This window comes from Oreochromis niloticus, linkage group LG20 (assembly GCF_001858045.2).
Source record: "Oreochromis niloticus isolate F11D_XX linkage group LG20, O_niloticus_UMD_NMBU, whole genome shotgun sequence".
Taxonomy (NCBI): domain Eukaryota; kingdom Metazoa; phylum Chordata; class Actinopteri; order Cichliformes; family Cichlidae; genus Oreochromis; species Oreochromis niloticus.
Genome location: NC_031984.2, coordinates 23,453,707 through 23,479,584, shown reverse-complemented (window position 1 = coordinate 23,479,584; position 25,878 = coordinate 23,453,707). Strand labels below are relative to the sequence as shown.

General features: G+C 38.7%; 1 protein-coding gene across 3 annotated transcripts in view; it reads right to left on the bottom strand.

Moving 5' to 3' along the window:
* The window catches only part of LOC100696443 (kazrin), a 174,673-nt gene that overhangs the window by 47,221 nt on the left and 101,574 nt on the right, over window positions 1-25,878 (bottom strand). The gene's annotated exons all lie outside the window — the stretch shown is intronic.

Here is a 25,878-nt window from a genome sequence, read left to right as displayed (position 1 = left end):
ACCCAAAGCAAACTGCAAAAGTTTCTCAATGGAACAAAGCTGGATATTTTTTAAAGGCCAAGATGACCCAATCTCCACCCAACAGAGAAGGCTTTTCAGCTTTGACTACAAGACTGAAGTCAGCTGCAGTGTTCGGTGACGTACACGGGTTCTAAATTTCACTGTCGGCAAGTCATTGTCTACAAAGCATTTTCATCCAAGTAATAAAAACAATCTTAAAAATTAAAATGATGTCAGTGTGAAAGTCTCTGAAATGTGGGACTATGTTTGAAAATGGTTTGAATTAAAGCTGAAAGTCACCTCAGTCAATCAAGATGTGACTGAAGTGTAGACTTATTGACATAAATAGACGGACAGACATTACGTGTTGCAATGTGTGTAGGAACCAGAAGGATTAATGCCGCACACAACACCAACAAGTCCACAAAATCCTTCCCAGTGCACACATAATCAACTTTTACTCCTCACTCCTTACACTGTAAGGAAACTGAGAGACTGCTGCACATAAATATTAGCATTTTTATAACCCCAGTGCATTTGATTTCATGTGAGGTTCAGTGGTTTCTAATATAGTTTTTGGTTCCCACCAGTGGCATGCAGTGAATGCATATTGAATGCATTGCTCCAGGTTAACTCACATAAAAGTGTTTGCTAAAATGACTTTGTCACTTAGACGTGTACAGTCAACTCCTGCTGTCCTCGCAGTCCATCACACTCATGCATGCATGAAGAGTTTTAGACACCCAACACTCCAAGAACGACAATTGCTACTTCAAGACGAATAATAAAGTTCTCTTAGCAAAAAAAAAGTTGAAATATTTGAGATTCTCCTCTGCTCACACATACAATAAAACTCCCATTTCTGCAAACTACATCTTTTCCACTTCACTCTTCAACCTCTGCTCCTCCCTGGCCTTCTCCTTCTGCCATCACTCCACCACCCACCTATTAAGATGCTGTTTGCTGGTTGAATTATTTGCAGTAATTGAGCACAGATGTGTCTGGGAGCTGAAGTTCCAGGGGTGGTGCTGTCATTACGGCAAGATTAGTCATCACACTTTTTAAAATGGGTTTTATAAGGCTACAAATAACAGCCTGGCTCCCTGTCCCCCACCTAAGGTGATTGGTAAAACATGAGGGCTGTTTTTAACTACGCATAACTCTTTGCCACCATGCAAACGTATAATTTTTCAAACTCGCCCAAGGTGCAGCCTTTGGCACTGGGAACACAGATGTCAGTTTTTTGAATAATGTATAAATTCAAAGCTCACACTTATCTGCCAAGTTCAAGCCGTTGCTGCCCAGTAGCCTCGTGAAAATGCTTTATCTTCCCTGCATAGTACCTTTGACAGGCCCTCACCGACATTTAAAACCCAGGCAAAGGCTAAGAGTATGGTGGAATAAATGCCAAGGAAGAAGTAAACCGTGACAGCTGTTTGATGACGATAGTAAGGTTAAGCCGGTATGGAGGGAAAAAGCACAGAAATATGATGCAGACTGAGCTCAGGTATGACTTGACAATTTAAAAAAAATTTTTTTTACTGTAAATACCATCATGTTGAGCTAAAATAACAATTTCCACAAATACCTTGAACCAATTTACTCCTCATCTCTGGATTGTCTCTCTCAAGTTTCAAGTGTTATTCAAAGGGTATTTTGGTCATTTTTATATACCATTAAGAAAGATCAAAATACTGCTAATGATTGAACACTGGTTCAGTTAGTGCACAATTAAGTCAAAGATATAGAGAGATTTCTGCTATAAGGGTTTTATAAGAGATGCTTTTCAAATTTACAGGTTTAAGATAAAAAACACAGTTAACAGTAAGGGGAGAGATCAGTCAGTCTGCAGCTCTGAAAATGTAAAATGTCATTTTTTTAGTCAAATTGATTTATCAGGGAGGTAGATGTTGTGTTTTTTCGGTCACTGTTCATGCCCTTCGAATCAATGTGCTTTTGAAATCGCTGAATATGTGGGTCTAGTGTGGTCCAAGTGCTTCATATTGATCGTTAAATCTTCAGCTCAGCTCACCGAAGTCAAACGTACACTATATCAAAAGGCTGATAATATTGGAGCGCTGAAGAAACAATGAAAAAGATCATCTTTTTTGTTGCTCTGCATCGCTGCATTTGCTGTACTGCACCTTGAAAGAGAGTGAAGCTTTCTGTAAACCTTTCCTTATGCGTCTTTTAAATCATGTTTGGTGTGATCTATTAAGGATTTGAGATAAGAGCATCATTTCATCTCTCTGCTTCCAGCTTCCTGCTGCTTTTTCCCCATTTCCTCATGGTCCAACTGGAATATTATCTGAAAAAAAGCATTTTTTCCCCTCATTTCTCTGAAAGTGCAGATATACACCACACACTGTTAAAACATATAAGGGCTTTTTTTCAATCAGGCATAAAAATGAAGAAAGCTGCACACTGATGCATATACACCATCAGAAGTGCATGTCATTGCATGCCATTATTGCTTGATTTTGAACCTTCTTTACCTCCTGCACCTTTGGATTTTTTAGGCTTCCCAACCAAAGGTCAGTCTTTCAGTCTTTACTGAAGCATAGATATGAAAATATATAACATATAAAGGCAAAAACAAAGTCTGCGTAATTCTAACGAGCTTGACAGTCAATATTTGTTATGACAACACAGCCTGAACTTCTTTAGGCATGCTCTTTCATTCCTTAAGGGAAAAAGACTTATCATTCATGTCCTACAGACATAACATGACATAAAAATACTTCTTTTCTCCTTCACTTGTCCAGTTTCCTCAGTTTTCTTAAGGACTTACTGCACACCATGTTGACATATGTCACATTGTCCTCTAATGGCTTTGTGGTAATCACCTTGTTGGTGAAAAAATTCTTATAACATTTAATGCCTGTCGATCTGTGTTTACTTTGGCATTTTTTTTGTAGACTCAACTAAAGAGCTGAGAATCAATGATGTGTTTTAGTAACATTATGGATAAGAAAAATGGATGATCAAATTCTTTGTCTGTTTGCTTGACTAATGATTGTTTTGCCTGTTATGCATATAAGTGAATGAATGAATGGTTGCCACATTACTGCTAGTTGCCACCTGTTTGCAAGCCCCCTTTAGAGTTGGAACAAACTGCAAGAAAAGAAAAGCGACCTGTGAGGCATGCCAAACTAGCCATTAGGTGGTCACCGTGCGAATATGGCCCATGGATAAATAACCGAAGCATTTCATGCAGAAAGCTGTGTTTTCTGTGGGAGAGAATAACATCTTTTGGTGTGATGTTTAGGCTCCTGCATCTCTGGAGACAGAGGAGAAAATATCCAAATACTCATAATACTGAGCAAGTTCAGAAATAAATAAGGATAGTATGCAAAGTTTTTTTTGTTTTTTGTTTTTTTACACATTTCATTTAAATTCCTCCTAAACTGAATTTCAGTACATCACATCAGAATCCAGCTCTTGCCTCCTTTTTAAGCTACAAAGAAAGAAGGAGGCTTAGGGAAAATAATTTGACATTCACAACACTGACTCATCAGCTCTGTCTTATTAAGTAAGATGCAGCGTTTGTGTTTGCAGAGAGGTTTATACACAAAGATAATAGCTGCAAAGGGGTTGCAATATCTCTCAAAATAAAACGTTCACGAGAAAGCAATAAACTGCACTGCAGCAAATATGGTTTTGGTTTTTTTGTTGTTTGTTTTGTACAACTGATGAGAATTTATGACACTCTTTGACTTGGTTCCATTTTCCCATCAAACTTCCTCGGTTTGCTTTATGAATAACAAGCAGTTTAACTTAATATTGAGCACACAAGTGAGGAAAAAGGTAATTGTTCTTTGATGAAATAAATATTGATTTGGCGGAGACACTAAAACAACTGTTATACTTCATGCGGCTTAGTAAATATGTACGTAATTATCTGAATCACTTTGCCGATCCGCTTGCGCCGAAAGCAATCCGACACGCACAGAACGTCACCTACGTGTAATACAGGTCCTCGCAGGCATGTTAATCACTTGGGGGAAATTTCTCACTTTCTGACACACACAGTTAGGTGGCGTCTGTGTTACAGAGATTTTATTCAGTCGTACGGCCATTCTTCCTTATTAAAACAATTCTTCCCATGCAATTACACGGGAATAGCAGAAAAGCAAGGAAAAAAGGCGAAGATATGCTCATTTGAAAGACATGCAGCATACTTCAAAAAACATAAACTCACAGAAATAAAGCAAGTTTTTTTAAAGAGTTGACATTATGTAAAATTAAATTTGCAAATTATTTAACATTTAAAATTTTTAACTAGATACTAGATATTTTTATTGGGTTTATTATATCTAATGTTTCCAACAAGATGTTTGAAAAGAGTTAGGTCATAGGCAACAAAAGACTGAGACAATTAATTAGGTTAACTGGAAGCAGGTCAATGACATGACTGGGTATAAAAAGAGCATCCCAAAGAGGCCGGGTCTTTCACTGTGATTTCACTGTGACAGGCTGCTTTAAAAGAATAAGACTAATGTTTCCTATTATGAAAACTGAATGGAAACATATGGGGGTTTAATCACCTACAGTTGATAATGTAATTAAAAGACTGGGAAAATCTTTGTATGAAAGGGAAAATGCTGACAACCAAAAATGAATGATTTTAATCTTAATCTTAAATAGCAGCTAACACAGCCACTAAATATCTAAACCAGAAATTATTTGCAGATTTATCAACCGACCGTTCTGACAAAAATGCTAAATATTTGCTGATTTGTCTTCTCAGATGTTAATTGTTAGTGCCATTTTTGTGTTCATTAGTCATTTAAAATCATTCTAATTATCCTAAACTGTAATGTTTGAAGTATATAATTACTAATTTTCACAATGTTTCTCCTTAACCATAAAAAAATGTTACAAAACAAACACAAAAAAACCCACCCACCCACCTGTCTCTTCAGTAATGCCGCCTGACTGCTGATACCCATAGGTGCCTGATTTACCTTCATACACTTGCAGTAAAACTTGCATGGACAACTCAGACAACAAGAACCCCTGTTGTTCCCCTTCTCAGCAGGGATGAAACAGGTTGCATCTCCCAAAATAAACTGCTCCCTCAAAATACAGACAGCCAAGCTTCCTTTACATCACCAAGGCTGTAGGAAGACTTACTTCAAACTACAGACATTGTGCATTTTTAAAAGAACTCGGATGCTTGCCAGCAGGGAACCAAGTATTTCACAGCAAAAACATAATCTGTGACGCTGAGGGAAATATTCATAGAGGGCTTCAGTGTTTTATTTTGTTGTTATTATTGCTGCTGCTACCATGAATAGATGATATAGTCTGAACATGGCTGGAAGTATACCATGTTTTTATATATGAGCACATACAGTACTGCAAAAGTCTTAGACCAGCCCTCGTTTTTTGGGGAGCCAGCGTTTCTTGTAAATATTTTAAATAGGCTTAAGCAATAGTTTTTTTAAGCTTTCTGGAGTCCTTTCACAGGTTTTTCTTTGAATATTTGTTGAATATTGGTCACTCCAGTCTTTGTACCTGACTGTTTTCAAGGGAATGCTTTTTCTATTCGTTAAGCCACTAAACACTTATGAATCAATGAAAGCCCCTTAACAGATAAGGTTTCCAAAAATGACACCCAAAAGGCCATTATTGAAAACTTGGCATTTCTTAATATGGTATGCAGTGTGTTCTTGACATGTGGAGAAATAAAGGAAAAGTGGGAGGCCTAAAAAATATCTACAGCAGATGAACAGTATCTGAAAGTCATGTCCTTAAGCAATAGGAAAGAATCTAGCAAAGACTTGACAGAGGACTCTACTGTTCACCAAAGCCTCATCAAAAATGATCTCAGTGAAGGTTGGCTGTCAAGAAGCCATTATCAAGGAAGGACAACAGGGAGAAAAGGCAATAAAAATCAGTTGCAACAGGTCTTATGTAACAATAAATGCAAATTTAAAAAAGTAAGAACTTCATTTTTCGACATGGCAACGATCCCAAACACACTGCCAATAAAAACTCTGTTTTCGCCTTATATACTATGTTTCCAAATATATTTCTATGTATATTCAATAAACTTCTGCACCTATTCCATATTAGCAAGATAAAAAGAAATGATGGGAGCCTCCGGCCTTTTGCAGTATATGTCCATCACTACAGCATCTATCTATCTATCCAGCTGTAATCAACCAACACACTGGTTTTGCCATTTTAACACATTAATTAATTTTATGGTTCAAAGCTGCCAAAAGAAATGTGTTGGAACCATTTCTCGTCCTCTTTTTTCGAGCCAAAAGGCTCCATCAAGTCCACCCGGGATGACCTTACTCTCAATGAAACACATTAACCTGGCATCATAATAATAAGAAAGAGACTTCATACAGCGGAAGACCTTATTACATTTAGTGACCGAATCGTTTATAGCCAGTTACTGTAATAGAACACAGCGACACTCTACATTTACAAAGTGTTCAAGTTCATAGTTTTATGGAGATTACTGTAGAGGCCAAGTCAGGTAGTCACATTCCAATATGTTGAACTCTGTGAGGTTATGATATTAAACTTTCTATATTCTATCAGTCCTAAAGGGGAGATCAAGTGGAAATGCTAATCTCTAAGGTTGGACTGTTCCCTCTCTCTGTCACACACATTCCTGTCGCTCCCTCTCTACCTTGAGCCCTCTCTTCTTTCTTACTTGGCTGACTTCACCACTCCAACATCACCTTTTTTTCCTTTCCTCCTCATTTCTGTCCTTTCTCTGTCACTGTTTAATGGGGTTCCCCAAGCTCTTCTTTCTTCTGAGCCTGCCATATTTTATCAGCTGGCACAGTGCAGGGAAAGGCGACGGCTGGAACAAAAGCAGACCCTAATGAGTGGTGGAGGTGATTAAGGAATGAATAGACGGCTGCTGCTGGAACCTTCACCAAGCTGCCCGTGCGCCCCTGCTCAGTCTGCAATCTGCAGATAGACACTGCCTCGCTTTTCTTACGTCTGCCACTCGCCTTTAATTACGCTGACATTCTCTGGTTCCGAGAGTGCTGGACTTGTGATAAAGCTCACGTATTTATGCATTAATCATAAGCAGCCAGGACAGGCCTTTTCCCCCCACTGCTTCACCTGCATCGAGACCCCAATTCAAGGCACCGTATAAATGTTCGGAAGATAAATGGAACTAATGGACCTGGGGTTTGATTGCGGGGAGCCAGTGCTTAATGTGTAGCCGCCCACACTAACTACCCCAGATCTCAACATGCCTCGTTCTCAATTCATATTGTAATGAAAGGCTGCCGAATGCGCGAGGCAGGCCATTCAAGGAAGCGTGTAGGCTAGGGATGTTATTAGTTGGTATAAGGACTTAGGAGAAAATGAGCTGCTGCCTGAGAAACCAAACCGAGGAGAAGTGGGCTTTTGTTAACGCGTGAATGTCATTTTCACAGCAGCCATCTGAGGAACGAACACGTCGTCACTGTATGTAAAGTGAAAAATGTCCTTTCTGCTCAGCTCTATTACAGACAAGAGACAGGTGCCTGCCAGCACTACGGTATTTTAAAATGGCCTGAGCACGGCCACTTCAGCACTATATCAGGAATCAAAGTACTTTAGGAGATGGAGAGCAGCATGACAGCTCATATCAGGAAACTGGATGGGGATGAATCTTGGATCCTCTGACAACATGCTGCATTTAGATCTCATTTGATAGGCTTTAAATAATAAATAACTTCTAGCACCAACAGTTCCTCATATTTTTCCACAGTCTATTGCAGCTGTAAATATATAGATTTCATGTATATGTAATTATAAATAGATACAGTATGTCAATTACAATTAGCTCTTAACCATTACTACACCTAACTACTTAACTATTAGTGTTACTACAACAACTGCTAGATCACCTGCCAGCTGTTTTACGGGACGATCCACATATGGTGAAATAGTTCAATGTTCATAGCTATAGTTAGTCAGGCTTTTAGAAAGACCGGGATAAATGCATACTTCTAACTGTATTAAAGAAATAAATAATTTGATGTCTTTGGGAAACCTGGAATAATGATTTCCAAAGGCTTGCCGAAGGTTGGAGGAAAGGACTGACATCACACTCATATCTGTCCCATTATGCCAATAAGTGTTTACAAAAAAAAAAAGTACAGAAATATTAGCAACCAGCTCCCCAGGTCTAGGCATTATAGCCATATTACATTAACCAACTATATTTTAATAAAAAACAGAGAATCTGCGGATACTTAATAAACTAATTTGAAATTTGCCTTGAGAATGAATATGAAGATATTTGAATAATTATATCCCCGATGCAATTATGCAAAAAAAACCCTAGAAGGTGAAATTGAAAATAAATCCTCTTCAGCACCCCTCGATTTGTTCAGAATCAATTTAATAAATACCATCGATACCAAATGTGTTTTATGAACAGCTTTTAACACCAATTATGACTCAAAGGCACAGCAAAATTACTAAAGTGTAGTATTCTCTAAAGGACTTTGAAGGCTGTTGTTTCTTTTTCTTCCCATCTTCTTTTAGACTGGCAGGGGACAGTAAAAGACAATACGATGAACACTGTTTGCAGTCTTTTAGTGCCACACAATGCATTATTGTATAATGCTATAATTTGCAATCCTTTCATAACATTTTATGCCAAAAGCTGCTTCAAAATAAGGCATTTCAAGTGAAGTTTTAATATACTACTCGTGTCAGTTTTATGGGTTTCTAATGGAGCATGCTACTTAGCGAGACAGATATGACAGGAAACAGCTAAGTAACTGAAATTAAAGTAAAATTGTTATGAACTATTCTGCACTCTAAATGAAAAGGAAGGTGTTTGTCAAGATTATGGAGGGAAAGATGAATATGCTTTATCTACTAGGCAAAAAGGTAAAATGATATGACTCTTGAGAAAGTATGAGCGATGCTTGCAGACATATGCACAGCCTGCAGGGTTTAGTGCTGATGCAAAGCTATGAGGTAGTGAAAGAAAGAGGTTGACAGTCCGTAAGTGTGGGTGACTGGCCAAGATGTGTGAAAGCTTTGGATGGCGTGAGTTAGTTCAGCAAGACCACCATCACCAACATAAAAAAATCATAATGTAAGCAATGAAAATGGTTGTTTATAGAATTAATCAACTTACTGAGAAATCAACACGGTAATCAGGACTAAGACAAATAATATTAGTGATAGTGTGAGAAAGGGAAGAGTAGGGTCATACTAAAAATTAATATTGGATTTGATATTAAATTGCAACAGTACTGAAATCACCAATGGCTGTCTTTATCTTCTCCAGTTGACAGATGTATCAAAAGGGCAGTAAAGCTTCTGTTTGAACAACACTGAAGTGTTCAGCAATTGTCATGAATGTTAACCTGGTCTGTGCGCACGTTTAGCTGTTCGACCATTAGCAATTACCCAACAGTCACATTAGCCGTCTGTTATTACTAAGGTAGTGGCTAGCCACAATGGCTCATAATAAAATGATGACGTTAATGTGAGACCTACGCAGCCAACCTCATACACAGACAGTGATAATTTAAAAGAAAAACACATCTAGAGTATGCAATTTCTGAAAAAAACCACAGTGAGACTGTCGCTACTGGCAGACTTGGTCTGTAGATTGCCTGTGGTGAGAGTAAAACGAGGAAGGTAAAGAGGTTGGCTAACAAAGCTGAAGGGCTCATAAACTCATGTACACATAAGTGTGCTGTATCTGAGACCACAGCTACTCTGTACCTAAAGTGTTTACAGTTTTCTGTCTCAGATTGTAAGAAGAAAAAAGCAATCTCTTAAAAGTGTGTGGACACAATGTCCCGTGCTGTGCTTGAACTTATGACCTTCAACATACAAAGAAGAGGGGGCTACTCTGCCAGTAAGCCACAGGTAAAAGAGAAGGCTAGCTCTTCATTCAAAGTAAATGGGACTTCATCGAAGGAAATATTGGAATATTTCAGAAATGGTATGAATTGTTGAAAATCTGAACAGAAGCACGTAGTGCAGAATCAAGACCGTCCTTTTAAAGTATGACCAGTCAGTCGGTGTGAAACTAGCTAGCCAGCGAAGAAGAAGAAAAATGGCAGACGACAATAAAACGTGTAAAATAATTCTGCTGGAATTATTATTTTTGTCTTAAAAATGTTTCTCAGAAAATCCCAAATTGAAGCTGAGAAAAGTCTCCCAGCAACAGCGTACCTTAAAACTCGGTTTAATTAGCAATGAAAATGCCAACTCACCAGAAGCACAGCACCACATCAGAACCTAAAAACATTGGGGTTTTTTAATAACATAAAATAATTGCAACATATTTTTTATATATACATGTCACAGTTTATTTTTTGTACTATTTAAAAATAGTGATGCAACTATTTTTTTTTTTTAAAAGAGCATAAGTCAAATAAAACACAGTAAATGATGAATTTGATAAAGTCTCCTTGATCAAGAGATCATTTCATTATGAAATGTGTGGAAATGAGAGCAAAGGTTATGTCAAAAATAGAGAAAAAAGAAAAAGAGAAAGGAAAAGAAGACGAGAGATAAGATATACTAAGAGTTACTTTATATCTTAATATATCTTGCTGCATATCTAGTCAAGATATATCTAGTTATATTCTAGTCATTTTTTCATCTTTGTTGCCAAGCACCATTATTTTTTATGTTACTAACAGAGCTAAAGTATTACTCACTACAACTCATCACAGTCCTCTTGTCTTTGGTTTACTAAGCATTTAATGTTTATCAATGCATTAAATGCCTGAATAAAAATGACTACATAAAAGAAGTTATTTTGTATTTTGAATAAAACACAGACAGAATTTGTCTTTTATTTCCTCTTATAACAAAAATCCTCCCCAAACTCATCCCAGGCAGCACAGGCTCTCCAAACCTTGTCAGATCAGAGGCTCTTTTCTGGTCCACTGTCTCCCTTCACTTTAAAATACCTGACAAATACCCATCTCTGTTTCCCACTTTTGCTTTTATCTGCTGACTGTGGATCATTTCGCTCACACCAAGTCCTCTCCCCCCAAAGTATCCTTACTCCTGCCTCCAGCTTTCCCCTCATTCCTGATCTCCCTCAGTGCTTTTCATTATGCTAACTTATGCTGCCTCATGTCCGATCTGCCGCCGTGACCCGGAAATCTCATCCCCTCCGCTATCACGAAGGATCTTCCAATACCTTAATCGTGCATGGAGGAGTGAGGAGAGAGGGGGCTTCTGGAGTAGGTAAAACCAAGCAAACAAAGGTGTATCCTGTGCACTGTGATGGATGAATATCACGCATCCACACATGACCCTTGTCTACATGCACTTAACACAGTTTAAAACTACTAGAGCTACTAGAATAAAGTGTCATGCATAAGGATAAATGGGAGCAGTATGTCACAACTAACTGACATTGCCCAAGAATGACATTACAGAGGCAAGATATCATTAATCGGAAGCTTTTGCTCCTCCGTCCTTGCATTTTTTTCCTCACATCTCTCTCTCACGTCCTCGCTGGGAGGAGCTGAGACGTGAGGAAGAGCGAAGAAAGAGCAAAGAAACATTAGCCTAATGAAAGGCACCCTTCATCCGTCTTTCCTTCCACTAACCTTTTTTTTGCACATTCCTGCCCTCATCCACTTTCTCCTTATGCTCTCTGCGTGCTCCCTCTCATTTCTGCCATCTTCTCAATCGAACTCTATAAACGACTCATTAAAATGTGCGATAAAATAATGAGGAAAATATACTTTGATTCAACTTGGGCCGAGGCCATGCACTAGCCTTCCCTCCCCTTCTTCGATAACACAAGCACGCACAAGCGCAGGTATCAAAGGGCAATATTAAAGTGTCAGCAACTCACATCCAGGCGAGAGAAAGAAACTAAAGATCAGAAATACTGGTCATCTGATGAATTCTGTTCTGTGTGAGTCACTTGTTCAGTGTTCATAGTTACCTGCTCCTTGTGGTGTGCACGAAAGCTGAATCTGCGAACCCCGAAGAATCTTTTATGCCCCGAAACTGTTGCTACTGACAACCACATCTGTATTCAACATAGTGTCATTAACTGTCCCTAATGCCTGAACTGACTGCAGCATTTGAAGAAACTATGCACACTGTTATATAAAAGGCACTAAATTGAGGCAAAGTAGAGCTGAATGCTGATTTAGCATTAGTTTCCACAATAAAGTTTTTAAACCCACATCACTAAAATAAAGTGGTTTAGATCATAATCATGTACAAAATTAAAATTACATCTCATACATTTTATTTTTACAATCACAATTAAACAAACAATTAGTTTGAATTATATTTTCTCTTTTACAACCAGCTTTTACAACCAATTTCAGCTGGAATTATTTTAATAATAATAATAATAATACATTTTATTTAAAAATAGCGCCTTTCAAAGCACCCAAGGACACTGTACAATGAATAAACCTTTTGTCGATATAATTGCACTGTCGCTGTGACAGACACAGCCACAAAACCCGTGTGCAGCTTGTGTGATCAACATGAAGTGATGATGGATGAGTAGTGGGTATGTATGTGATAATTTATTAATGTAAAAACTATTCACTGCTCATGAAAGTCAACCTGTTGTCAGATGTGGAGGCTGCTGTGATCCTATTGCATGAGGGGCTCTAGCTAACACGGTTTTAATATGCAACAGTTTTTGATTTAATGAAGAATATTCCAAGGTCCACTTTGTAAAAGCAACCTGGTGCTGATGTCCTTAGATGCTCTGTTTTTAACAGCTCGGTGAACGTTTTTTAGACTGCGGTGAAAATGGGTGTACTCTTAGAAAAACAAGCCAGCGTGATGTGGCAGAAAGATTTGATGCCGTATTAAAGACAGTAAACTGACTCCTGTGCAGTGGCTCTGAAAGTTCATGCACATTACATTTACATTACTTATTTAGAAATTCTGTTAATGCAAATAGTAGAGTTGCTTATTGTTAATGTAAGTCGTTTAATGCTGTTCTAAAACTGTTATTTTAGTGTATTGGGTATATAGCTTATCATTAGTACTATATACTATCAATTCTTAAAGGTGAGACGTCACAGACTACTGTGACTAGTTAAGTTAGCATCTCCACAAATTGCCTTAGTGAGGTATCAGCTCATAGTCCAACACAGAAGGAAAAAGAAGCCAAACATTTAAAACAAACCAACAAACAATTAAAAAAAACCCACATACTGGTAATTGTATTAACTCTCACTTTTGCTAGTTGTTCCAATCACCACACTGCACGTAGCCAATTCAAACTGCCTCAATGTTAAAAGATTTTTATGAACAAAACGATGCAGAGGTGAATTTGACTCAATATTTTTCTCCCTGAAAATATGGAGTAAAAATGTGATATCATGTCAGACAGGGAGACTCACATAGCTGCCAAAATACTCCAGCCCATGTGTCTACTCCTGCTCTAGCTCCAGGGCCACATTTCGCTCAAGTGACACACACACACTGGCACAGGACCGTGTCAGTGTATAGCAGCGATTTAACCGCTGTTATACACACCGCCACCCTTTGGCAGTGCAGTCGTGTAAGCAGTCTGGTGAGACTTCTTCATCAGGTTTTCTTCACTTGATTTGAGACAAACATGCATAGAGATGCACAAAGAGAGACAAAATCTACAAGTAAAATCTACGGCCTAACAGCAGGAAAACCCCAAAAGGGCTCGGCTCACCATGAAAAATGATCATGTGAAGTTTGGGTAAATGTATCTTTGCTTTGAGTGATGCATTTTGTCAATATTCACAATACTGGATTGCACTCGTGAATTGGATTTTTCTTGCCAATTAAAGCTGTTGAAGGCAACACAAGAGTGTGCTCACTGATGGATTATTGTGCCTGAGCATATGTGTGTGTATGTGTGTGTGTGCGTGCGCGCTGATGTGTCTGGCACATGTGTAGTGTGATAAATGTGCAACAGCATTGCCCGGAAGCAGTTACAAATGTTCCTAATTGCAAGACAACGTGCCAAAACTGACAAGTAGTGGATGAAAACCAAGAAAGATAGAACAAGAAAGGTGTGTGTGTGTGTGTGTGTGTGTGTGTGTGTGTGTGTGTGTGTGTGTGTGTGTGTGTGTGTGTGTGTGATATCTTTATAATTGTGCCCTATATGTTGATTCCAGTAGTATAACCTTACTGAATGTGTATTTTGAGGTGTTATTTCAAACTAGTCTGCTCACCTGAGAACTCCTGCTGTGCAACAGAGTGATGATCTGTGTTTATACTGCATGTGCTTTCCTTTGGTGATGAGCGACGGGCTTAATGAGTGGGACACGAACAGTATAAACACCTTAAACTACGCATGCTTCTGTTCATCTGATAGCTGAATGAAACAGAGGTGTCTGTGGCAGCTTAACAGACTAAAGAAGTATGTAACATTTCTTTCTCAGATGCCTCGCTGTGCTGTCATAAAACAGAATCAATGACAGGTCACAGAGATCGCTCTGTTACCTTCTGCCCCCATGTGTGTCTGTTTATTGGTAAACAGTAAAAAAGAAGAAGAAGAAGAAGAAGAAGAAAAGTCATTTACCTGACTTGGGATCATGCTGAATGGATAAAATCAATTAAACAATTTCACCCAACATAAATCACAGTAGACCAATTACAATGTTTTAAATGATTAACTTAACTTTCTTCTTTCATGTATATATTTTTTTAAATAAATGACTCTTAAAAGATTATAGTTACTGTTTTAGTGCTCGGTTGTCAACAGTTTATTGTGGCAAGTCCTTGAAAAAATAATAAAAATTAAAACGTTGATCCAGTGTTGAAATAATGGTGCACGATGTAAACTGGCTGTGGTAAGAGTAAACCTTTGTGCCGGCTCCACAGTTTACTCTACTCATGTTTTTGTGAATGATGCGCAACATACACAGCGTTAAGCTTAGGGCCAAGGACGACACTGAAAAGTCAGTTTATAGAAAATAATACGTTCTCTCAGACAGTCTATTAGCTTATATCTACCTTTGTTCCAACTTCTCCGTGACAGTTCCTGATAAATAATCTAATTATTAATCATATAAATAATATTTAAAAAACGGGTTTAAGTATGTTTCTGTCTTTCTTTTATATAATGAGGTTAAAGTGATATATATGCGGTACAATTCTAGCACTACAACGCTCTGCACTACACAGACATGGCGCAGCTCAAATCCAATCCAAATCTATTTGGAACTTAGCTAAAAGATCTACCTTGGGTACATAGATAGAACCTGTGCCGAGATGCACATCAAATTGGTCACAGAAGGAAAGAAGCACACTCCACCCCCAGAGAGAGCAAGCAACGCAGATACAACAAATCAAACAGGTTGCCAATGTTCCACGGAGCCCACAGAGCATGACGGCGCCCAGTGCTACACTACTTATTCAATATCTCACTCCGCAAAACAAATTGCCAGAAAAGCAGCGCTTACTCCCACTTCAAGGCCAACCAAGTGTCGGACATAAAACTTCGGTGGGATGTTACACATCAAGCTAAATCTTTCACAACTCAGCAGCTTCAGTCATCAACTGGGGAAAATTCTGCATCATGAATACTAAATGATGATCATGGTATTCCTCCTGAGTTCTGGCGGACATGAGATATGGATAATGGAACAAACTGCTCTGCTCAGTCTTTCGCCAGCCAGGCAATACATTTTTCATACAGCTTATGTGTAAAAACAGTGCAGCCTACACGCTATAGCAGTCAAAGCTCTATAGCAGAATTTCGTTGGTCTTTTGAAGGCAAGCTAAACAGTACGTGCAAACAAACATGTTTTCTTTTATTAAAAACTACTGATGTGATTTGAAGAATATCTAAGCATTTGCTCATTTGTTAAGTTGGTTAAAGTAACATACTACCCAGCTGCAACATTTAAATGAAAAGGGAAAAAAAGAGCAAACACAGACAGATACAGAAACATGTCTCTGACCTCGCTCAAATGCGAGATTTTATGCAGTGAGATGAAATGCCCTTGAAAAAGAGCGAAATTGCCAGCAGGCCCACACGGGAGTAAAAGAGAGCGGATGACGGGGATCTGGGTACCATGTTTAGGAAATGTGGGTGGGAAAGGTTCCTCCTCCATCAACAGCTACAGCTTCGGTGGTATTCAACAAGCCACTTAACCCCCCGCCGCTCCAGGAGGGGTTCAACAACTGCAGATAGTTGAGGAAACGCTGGACAACTCCCAGGCACAAAGTAGCGCTGGGTATGTGAGTGGGGAAAGCAGGAAAGCACAAGAGCGCTTATCATGTTTACCCAGGTAAAAGAAAAAGTCATCAAAACAGGCCTACCATGAAAAATAGAGTCACACCTGCCATATTTATAATTTATTTTTAGGATTATCTTAATTGATTCTATTATTTTTCTTAGCATTTTATCTTATCTCTTCTCTTATCTTCTTTAAATTCATTTTACATAGATTCACTGAGAGCTGCTCGTGCGCCAAATATTCAGTTTTGCCAGAAAAGGATAAATCCTCAAATTCCATTAACTCGCCCCAAATACACAGACTCAGAAGGTCAGTGTGTCTCATAGGTCATCTCTCACTAGCCACGCTATAAATGATTATGTGTGTGGACTGACTTGATGTGAAAACCATTAAAAAGACCATTAGGAATGATTTGGCCCATGGATGTGGAAACTGTCCGGTTGGATTTAAACAGTCAGTAACTCGGCTGCCTCGTTGAGGGCTTCTAGCTCGCTTTAATATACACGCAAATAATGACCCGAAAGCCTCTTTAAGTTTGGCCATAACCTTGAGGCATCTCCAGATGCTTGCGTGACAGCTATTAGGTTTTATAAAGCCTTTTCATCACTCCACCAAAGCACTCAACAGCAGCACTGGGGTAGAAAACCATTCAGGTGTGTTTCAGAGATTTATCGATCGGCTAATGAGGAAAAAGTGAGTGGTGAGGTCGCTCTGTGAAAATCTCTGCGGGGGGTAGTGGGCTAGGACGAGCAACAGTCAGCACAAATCAGCATCTAAGCTTAAGCAGCGTTCTGAGCTATGGGGGATGCAGCGTGCCTACACCTTTTGCTAAAATGTTATATTTTTTCCATCTGCTGACATATCTGTATTTTGAGCTACATGAATAAAAATAATTGCTGCTCGGAGAATAACTACAGATATATTTTTTCTTTTTCAGTAACTAGAAACAAATACTGGCTGTTCATATACATCATGGGTATCAGGTTCTCTATTTGTCCAATATAATGCATGTGTGTGAAAGAAACAAAAACAGAACAACGATTTCCTTCACATGGATTGTTGTCTTCCACCTAGAAAACACAGTTTAAGGAAAAGAGAGAGGGAGAGAGAAAGTTGCTAACTTTTTCAGCTTTCAGGGAAAAGGCGAGGGTGTCTAGGTCAGTGCAGGTCGGTGGCTAACAAGCTCCTAAGAGACATATTGGTTGGGGGTTGGCGCTGAAGTGGTCACATTAGTCAATGTGCCATGAGAGAACAGAGTGGAAAACTCAGTGGCTGTAAAACTTTTCCTTCCAGCAGGACGAATGTACAACAAGACTGGGCATTAACCCTAAACTCCGGAACATCTCGTGTCCCCATATAACCCTTAAACATTGCCCTGTGCTAAGAATGACACAGTATAAACACCCAGAGGGAGAAATATATACAAAATATACCGAACTCTATTATACATGTACCGTTTATGTAATAGCTGAAATTGGCTGTACAGTCTCATTTTTAAAAGAGTGCGTAGGATCCGTATTAAATCACAGGTGAGCAGAAGAGCCAAAAATAGCACGCCCCTAACACAAAGGGAGCATTGCACGGCCCTTTCTAAATGACACTCTACCTCTCAATGTGTACATGTGGAGCAGCTTTGAAGCCAACCTCCTAACCATAAACACTCAATACAAAGCAGCTAATGGATGTTGATGCATAGAAATGAGCCTGCTGATCAATGGCACGTCCAATCATGCGGTCCTCTTCCACTGACAACGCAGCAGCTATCCTGCGGCATTACGCACGAGTGGCACTGTGGTATTTATATACCGCAGGAGATGGTCCGTAACGTTCCCAAAGGTTCGTGATAAACTGATAACCCTCAGATACCATTTAGAAACTAAATACTGCTGAATGCATTTATTTATTTATTTGTTATAATAAACTGGGTCTAGATTATTATAAGCACATATAGAAAGATAATAATTCTGGTAGAGCATCAAGACTGTAAATTCACGTGATCAGTACGTGCTGGTGGTGAAACTGTTACAGTAAATGTAGATTTCACATACAGAATCTAAATTTAAGTTAATATTTATCTTGTTTTTATGCAAAAAATTACAAGATGCTGTTGAAAAAATTGCTCTGTTCTGCAGCTGAATGCCTGAATAGCTGATTATAAATATGATTATGATTTTAACATGAGGTCAAAACCATTTGCTTAATATTGGGGAAAAGCTAGCTACTTTCCTGAATCCTGGCACCTTCAACATCATAGCATCATCTTGCATTTCAGCAGCTGAGCTGACCCTGAGTGTTGGCAGCAAACAGAGCAGCCATCTCTTCTGTGCTCACAGGTTTAGGAACGTAATGGATAGACGGTGAGTGGAATTTACTTTGAGATTTAATTTGGTTTATAACTATAGAGTCATGACTCACTGGCACAAATAATGTGAGGTGAAATGAAATGTGTGAGTTGGGCAGTTGTGATCCCTAGAATTGAATGTTTACACTCTGGCTTCAATTCACCACCTCACCATCTATGACACTGGTTTCCTTTGTCTCAAAAATGTTCCTACGCCTCTTTCACGCTTCTTTTTGTGCATTCGACACATTTCGAAATGAGATCTCATGCCCTTTAAGTATATCAAAATTACTAGAGGACATTCTCAACCCAATCCTGCACGCTTCTTATTCACACATCCGCTAACAGTCATTCATGTGAAAATTTACAAAGCAAATGCTTTCCTCTGACGGTGACATCACCAATTTAAAAGAGTTTGTGAAGGCTAAAAGTCTAAACAACCAAAAGGGTTTACCACATGATTGCAGTACAAACACTTCTATTTGTTACTACAAAAACTGTGAACTGAAATGGGGCAGGGTGTAAATAATTTTACTTATTATTAACATTCAGTGGATTTATGACAGGCTGATATGTCTTTTTCTTTAATATTGCTGTTCAATTTTAATTAAAGCTTCCATAATTTGCAATAAAGTTCCTGTTTGGCACAAACTGTGAAAGTCTTTTTCAAATTTACTGAAAAATACTGCATTACTTTGAACATTGACATGACTACCTTATTGGCTGACAATGAAATGATATGATTTACACCTCTTATTGGATGCAGTACAATCTCAAAACTGTAGGAGGAGCAAACTAAAAAAGCCTAACTAATATAGTACAGCTACATGTCATAAAAACAAGAACACCCAAATATGGGCTGGTACAATGAACTTCTCTAAGAAGTCAGAAATTACTCAAGCATAATAACTGTAATCTAAAAATCTTAATAAAAAAAATAATAAGGTGCTTAATTAGTTTTTCTGCATTTTTGAAAATGCTACATTTGAAAATTCATCTATATCAACTCTTTATACTATCTATAATTTCAGTTAAAGAGCTTGCACATACTTTGAAAGTGTTCATCTTGCTCCATACTATAGACTTCAAACTACACCTTTTTAAAACTGTGACAGAGCTATTGTGTGTATGTTCAAACAGATGAGCTTTAATGACAGTCAGCATCAAAACAACACTAGTGTCTTGTGTCAAAATAAAGACATCCACGTGTCCCACTAACACTAAACTAAGGCTGCTGTCGTGGTAAAAAAGATGCAAATTTTAACTCAAAATTAAAATCTTGTGACAATTTCACAAATATAGCAGAGTGGGTAGGAGAAAATGAAGAAACCCTTTTGGGGAAGTTTGTAGTTTCTGTAAAATTATGTGGCCACAAGCTGACAGTTAATATTGGAAATTATATTGAGCAGACAGATGATCACAGATTACAATTTAATTCTAAGTAATAATAGAGCGCACGCAAACACCAAGACTATACCTCCAATCCAAGCTCCAAGATACTAACAATGCTTATAAATTTACTCGTGGTGCAACATGTCTTGTTCCACAGCAGCTGGGAACATCGTAACGGTAGTGACTAATGAACGTGTACCACATGCTGGTGTACGAAATATACCTAAGCTTATGTTCGCAAACACGGTGTCACTGAAATCTAGCATTTTTAATTTGGGTTTTCATGCATCTCCATGTCTGTAACAACTATTCCACAGCACATTTGAACTGCACACACTGAAATCCAACCACAACGTAACTATATTCTCTGCATAGTGTCTGAGTCTAAGTATAAGACTGTTAAATTGCTTCATACAGTAACATTTTAACCATTGATATCATCTGGGAGCTCATAAAGAGGGCGGGGTGGTACAAATTAAACTCATTCTGTAATATTAACCATAACACACTTGTTTGGGTAATGATCATGTTAACTGCTACAATAATATTTTCACCCTTTGTTATGATGGCAGATGTAATATATTCATAATTAAAAGCAAATTAAGTGGTTTTGTTAATCCTTGAAGGATAATTATGCTCTCTATTGTCCTAATGTAATAAATGACACAAAGCTAACTTCCTGTCGTAGCCTTGATACAAATTTCACATTGTGTTATGAGTTCAGAATTAATTAATGACGAGAGATGTCTTTTACAAATGACCACAGTTAGATTCATGCCTGCATAGGGATGAAGTGTACATCTACCCTCACATCTAAGTCAAAACTTGTCGAAGAATACAAAAGAAATTTTTTCCCCTTTCTTCTTCTAAACATAACTTCAGGCAATAACGTCCTTCACTTACAAGAATTCATGTCTGGTTTCCCACTGACGAAACAATATCAAAAAATGAGCTTAATTGCTTTCAGCAGGAGGCCGTTTCAGCATTTCCTGTCACTTCTTCGTATTCTACGTTTTTTCCGTTTCCCGTTTAGAGATAGCCACTGAGAAGCTTCCAGTAGTCGACTATGAGAGCAAGCTTGGTGATGTAAGCTGTCACAGCAATGTGTTGCTAGGCAAAGAAGTGGAGGGAGTTTCTAAGTGCTGCGGTTACTGGGTGTTGACATTTCTGTCTGCCTGCCACCGACGAGATGGGCTGTTCTGAGTAAACACTGCCAACAATAGCAGAAGATTGATATGCAGGGGCTGCTGCTCTTTGAACCTTGGCACAGTCTGGCTTTTGACCCTGCCAAGTTGCTCTATTTCTCCATGTGTCTCCATGCTATTCTGCAACTATTATTGTCAAGCTAGTGTCTTACCTTGTCAATTATTTGGCAGGGCACAGCTGATAACTGACATAGAAGCAGCTTCACAGAAAGAAAAAAATCTCAGCTGTCTGTAGATGTTATGTGACACATTCTGCAACTTATGACACAGAACTCAGTATAAGGGGAAGACCAGAATGAGAGATGCCCACCACTCAAACAATCAGTTGAAAATCAAAGAAATGAAGAGTTGAAAGTGACCAAAACATAATTAATTTACAACATTTTGACTCAGTAAGGCCCCAATCACACAGGCGTAGAGACAGGTTCCTGACCCTCTGGCAACCACCGGACATTTGGGGAAAACTGAATATTTTCTGATGAGTGGCTGGATGTTGCTGGAAGTCTTTCTAATGCCCATTTATGTAAGCCAAGATACCAGTCAGTATCATTACCCTGGTATTCACCGGTCTGTAGGGAAAAGTGGGTATTCTGCAGCTTGTTGGCAAATTATTGCTGAAGGTTGCTGTTGTTAGAATGAAACTGGTCAGAGTGCAGTGTTGCACTGAAAAGCTCCTTGCAATTTCTTTGGTCATAAACAGGTCATCGTGGTCACCTGTAGGTTGTTTGGAAGATGTTGACTTGTCCTTAAAGAGTTGTAAATTACAGATCAAACCATAGGGAAACTTTGAGAAGTGCAGCGCAAACTGGAGGACTTCAAAGTAAATGTTGTGCCTTCGGTTTCAGCGTAAAGCACAACTTTGACTTTGAAGGCAAACATTCTCCATTACCGGTTCGCTTTGCAGTTTTTCAAATTTCGCTACAGCTCTGAGAGTAAATGGAAAGTCACTGTCTGCATTGCATCAAAGCAACACAGGGGCATTTTTGTCATTTTAGTACACATTTTTTTCCTCTAACAACCACCTGGAGGTTGCCAGGTAGTCACCGACCAGTCTCTAGGCCGGTGTGACTGGGGCCTAAAATAAACTGTCATGATGTCAAAATAGAACAAATGCAAAATTTGTGTTTTACTGTATTATCCTTGCCCCAGTTAATATCTTCCTCACTGCGCCCGAGTTCCACCTCCAATCCACAAAGCTGTCACCGTGATGCTTTGGTCATTAGTCAGCAGTGTCTGATGTTTTGATTAGTTTGAAACAAAAATTAGATCTGTGGCATTCTAAACTATATGTCCAATTAATTCACAGTTATAATTCACTCAAGTTCTACAATCTGCACATCTCAGGGACTATTAAAATAAAAAGGAGCCACTTGAGAGGTACGGGAAACATTTGCAAATCACATATTTTTATTTAGGATGTTATATCATCTTATGTCACCTTGTCTTTCTGAGTTACTGAGTGTAGTTTAATGAGTGAAATGATTATTCATATCAACTAAGGCACAATGAAATCTAAAAAGGTACATATGTCTAACTACAATGACTCAACTGGAAAACTTTGCACATTTTACTGTGGCTGGAATATGTCTGTTTTAAAGATGTTTGCAGGAAGCAGGAAGAACAGGAAGCATGGAAAAACAAACGGGAAAAAAACAAAACAAAACCAACACAACCAATAACTGCCTGAGGAGACAGAAATATGGCATCATGGAGCTGAGCGAGCGAATCTGATCTGTGTCCTATATTTGAAATAGTGTAGTGGGGCAGTCAATCCGGCGGTCCGGTCACAGGTCACCAACGGTAGTGTCTCGGCTAAATAAAGTAGGCCCTCTCAGCTAAAAACAGTTTCTTGTAACAGATACTCAAGGAGCTCGGGTCAGTGTCATTAATACACACTATGTGGTGCAGTGTGTCTGTTTTAATAACACATTTTCACAAAGAGACAAGAGATCCCCCTCCCTACAACCTCAAATTTCTGAGCAGGACATGTGTGGTCAAGGTTACACACAGAGCACATCACCCTCTGGGTAAACCCAGGCTCTGTGGCGTGCATTTAGTAACACAAGCCTGTTCTCTACATGCAGTACACCTGTGTCCTAGTTGGTAGCCCCAAATGTGTCGAGCAAATAAGTTCGCAGTATGGAATGCAGAGGCAGTTTGCCTCAAGAGCCACAGGAGAGCCCACCCCTCATCTCCCAACAGGCCATCTTTCCTCCCGTTTTTCATTCGTATGCTCATTTATAATCTCTGAGCAAAAGACTGTTAACCTGTTCCAAAGGTGAATTCTTAATGTAATCTTACTTAAAGTTTGGTGAAATTTTAAAAGCCATCTGTCTTTGAGTGCACCTTTCTTGTTGCATGTTAAGTACTGCAGAGTTTAGGCCCTCCAGGATGGCAAAGGGAACCAGAAGTAATAAAACAGCTGTGTGTGTCTTTGTAAACAAGCTTAGGGCCCGACCCGGCATCATTAATCCCTCTGCTGTAGGTTTGCGGGCCCTGAGGCAAGCCTGCCCCACAAACACATTCTTTTCAGGTTTGTCGTAGTCTCCGTTACGGTGGCACTTTGCCATTCTCACCTCTCGGATCTATCACTATGTCTCTGGATGTCTCTCTGGGCTCTCCTTCACTTCAAGGATACTCATCCACCAAGTCAGCATATTGTGGCAGACAAAGGTTTCTTGTGTGAGTGTTTGTTTTCTGCCAGTTTACCTCGACAGCGGAGAAGCTGTCATTCTCTGTCCCTTCAACCTCCCCCTGCATGTTCATCTGTTTCTGCTGGCACGAGGCACCAGTGCAGGCCACCCGCCTCGCAAGCAGTCAGTCTAAGGGGAAACTGATACGCTTTCACTTTACAGCTGTGAATTAATGAAGAGCTTTGATAGCAGTTCGATAGGTGATTCAGAACAGACGTAGTTTTTTAACCGCTTCTCACCTTCATACAAAAAATGAATACTCTGAGCTTTTCATTAAAGATATCATGTTACTTTCATGCTGTACATAAAAGTTTCTCATGGGAATAAACTTACACAGTTCAACATTCCACAAAGTACTCTGTAACATTTTTTAAAGGGCATTAACTTTAACTTTTTCTCAGCACCTTGTTTATATTAATTATTACAAAAAAGCAAGGAGGTAGTTCAGCCAAAATAATAATAAAAAAAAAATACATACAGTGATTAAATACAATTAAAACAGTTCAAAACATGCTGATTACAGCTCATTTGGGACATAAAAGGTTATCCAGGTAAATCTAAAATGTTCTATTTCAATTCAAAACAACACATTTAAATAAAATAGTTCCCTCTGTGCTTGTGCTTACAACACATAAATCCTTTTTTGACATTATATCCTCTCATGTAGGGCAGGCAGTGTCTAAAGGTAATGTTCACTATCCACTGATCAGAGGATTATTTAGCTCTGGTCTGTAAAACACCAACAAAGATAATACAAATTTAGCTCTTCCAGCTGTCCACACCTCAGATAATACACTTATACTGTCATATTTGAAAAGCAAAAACATCTGAGACATTTCAGAATAGTGAAAGAGTTGTTTTTTGTGTGCGTCTGTGTTTGAAAATGCATAAAACAAATGACAAAAGAGACTCAGAAATGCAATATGCATCACGCATACTGTAGCAGTTGAAATGTCAATGTGCTGAGGTTGTACTGAGCCTATAAATAGCTTCTGTTTGCAATAAGCATCTCTTTTCTCCCTCTCTTTTTTAATTCATTTCACCAAGTAACTTGTGTCTCGTTTCATGTTCTAAATCTAAACAACAATACTCTTCTTATCAGGCTGGTGAATGTTCTTGTCAGACAGGTGATCATATGATTTAGAGAATGATGGCTTCTCTTCTCACACTCTTTCTCCAAAAGCTATAAACTGCAACTGGCTCAAATCAAATAAAGGAAGCCTAATGAAAAATCTCAGCAGACTATTTCCACAACTGCACCGCCGAAGGATGACAGCGTGCATAACGACGCTTAAATCGGTGATCTGCACTGTCACAATCCTGCGCCACTCCATGATCCCTCTATCAACTATTTCAATAACACAAACACCAGATCAATCATCAGATGCGATCTAAGCGCTCTGACGCTGAATTAAGTGTAGCATGTGGTGAGATTTACAGACAAAATCGACTTCGAGGCTCCTCAGCTTTGTTATCTCGGTGTTTGACAGATTACTTCTTTTGTGAATGCTTAACATGAAAACCTGGCTGAGTCTGTCAAAAAGCAATCTGATGGGTTGTGTATAGATTCTAATTTTGTTCATGCCAGCTGACACCTTCTCACAAGAGCAGGGAGAAGTAGATAGGTGGGTAGATGATTTGCTGAATAAAACTCTGTTTCTCAGCTCAATATCCTGTATGTAGACTTTAAAGGGATAGCATGAGAGAAAATAGGGGTCTAATTCTTTAAGCCCCAAGTTCCAAAATCACAATCAAGATATCTCTTTTTGTCTCAGGCAGTAAAATCTCAAAGTTAACAAAAAATTTGTTTAATAAAAATTGCATACACAACTAATTAATATCGACCAAAGGGCTCAATCCCGAGCATTAAGACCTCTGATTACCGCTTTTACCAAATAAAACTTTAAAAACTGTAATATTACACTTTTGACTATTGAAAGGCTTCTACTTTGCTTGTAATTGGGAGATTTGGTATTTGGTAGAGTTCTTTGAAGACAGAGTACTGATGAGGGTAAGGCAGTACAAAAGGACACTTTGCTCTGGAATAAGGACAAAAGGCTGAACATTTGTCACGTACA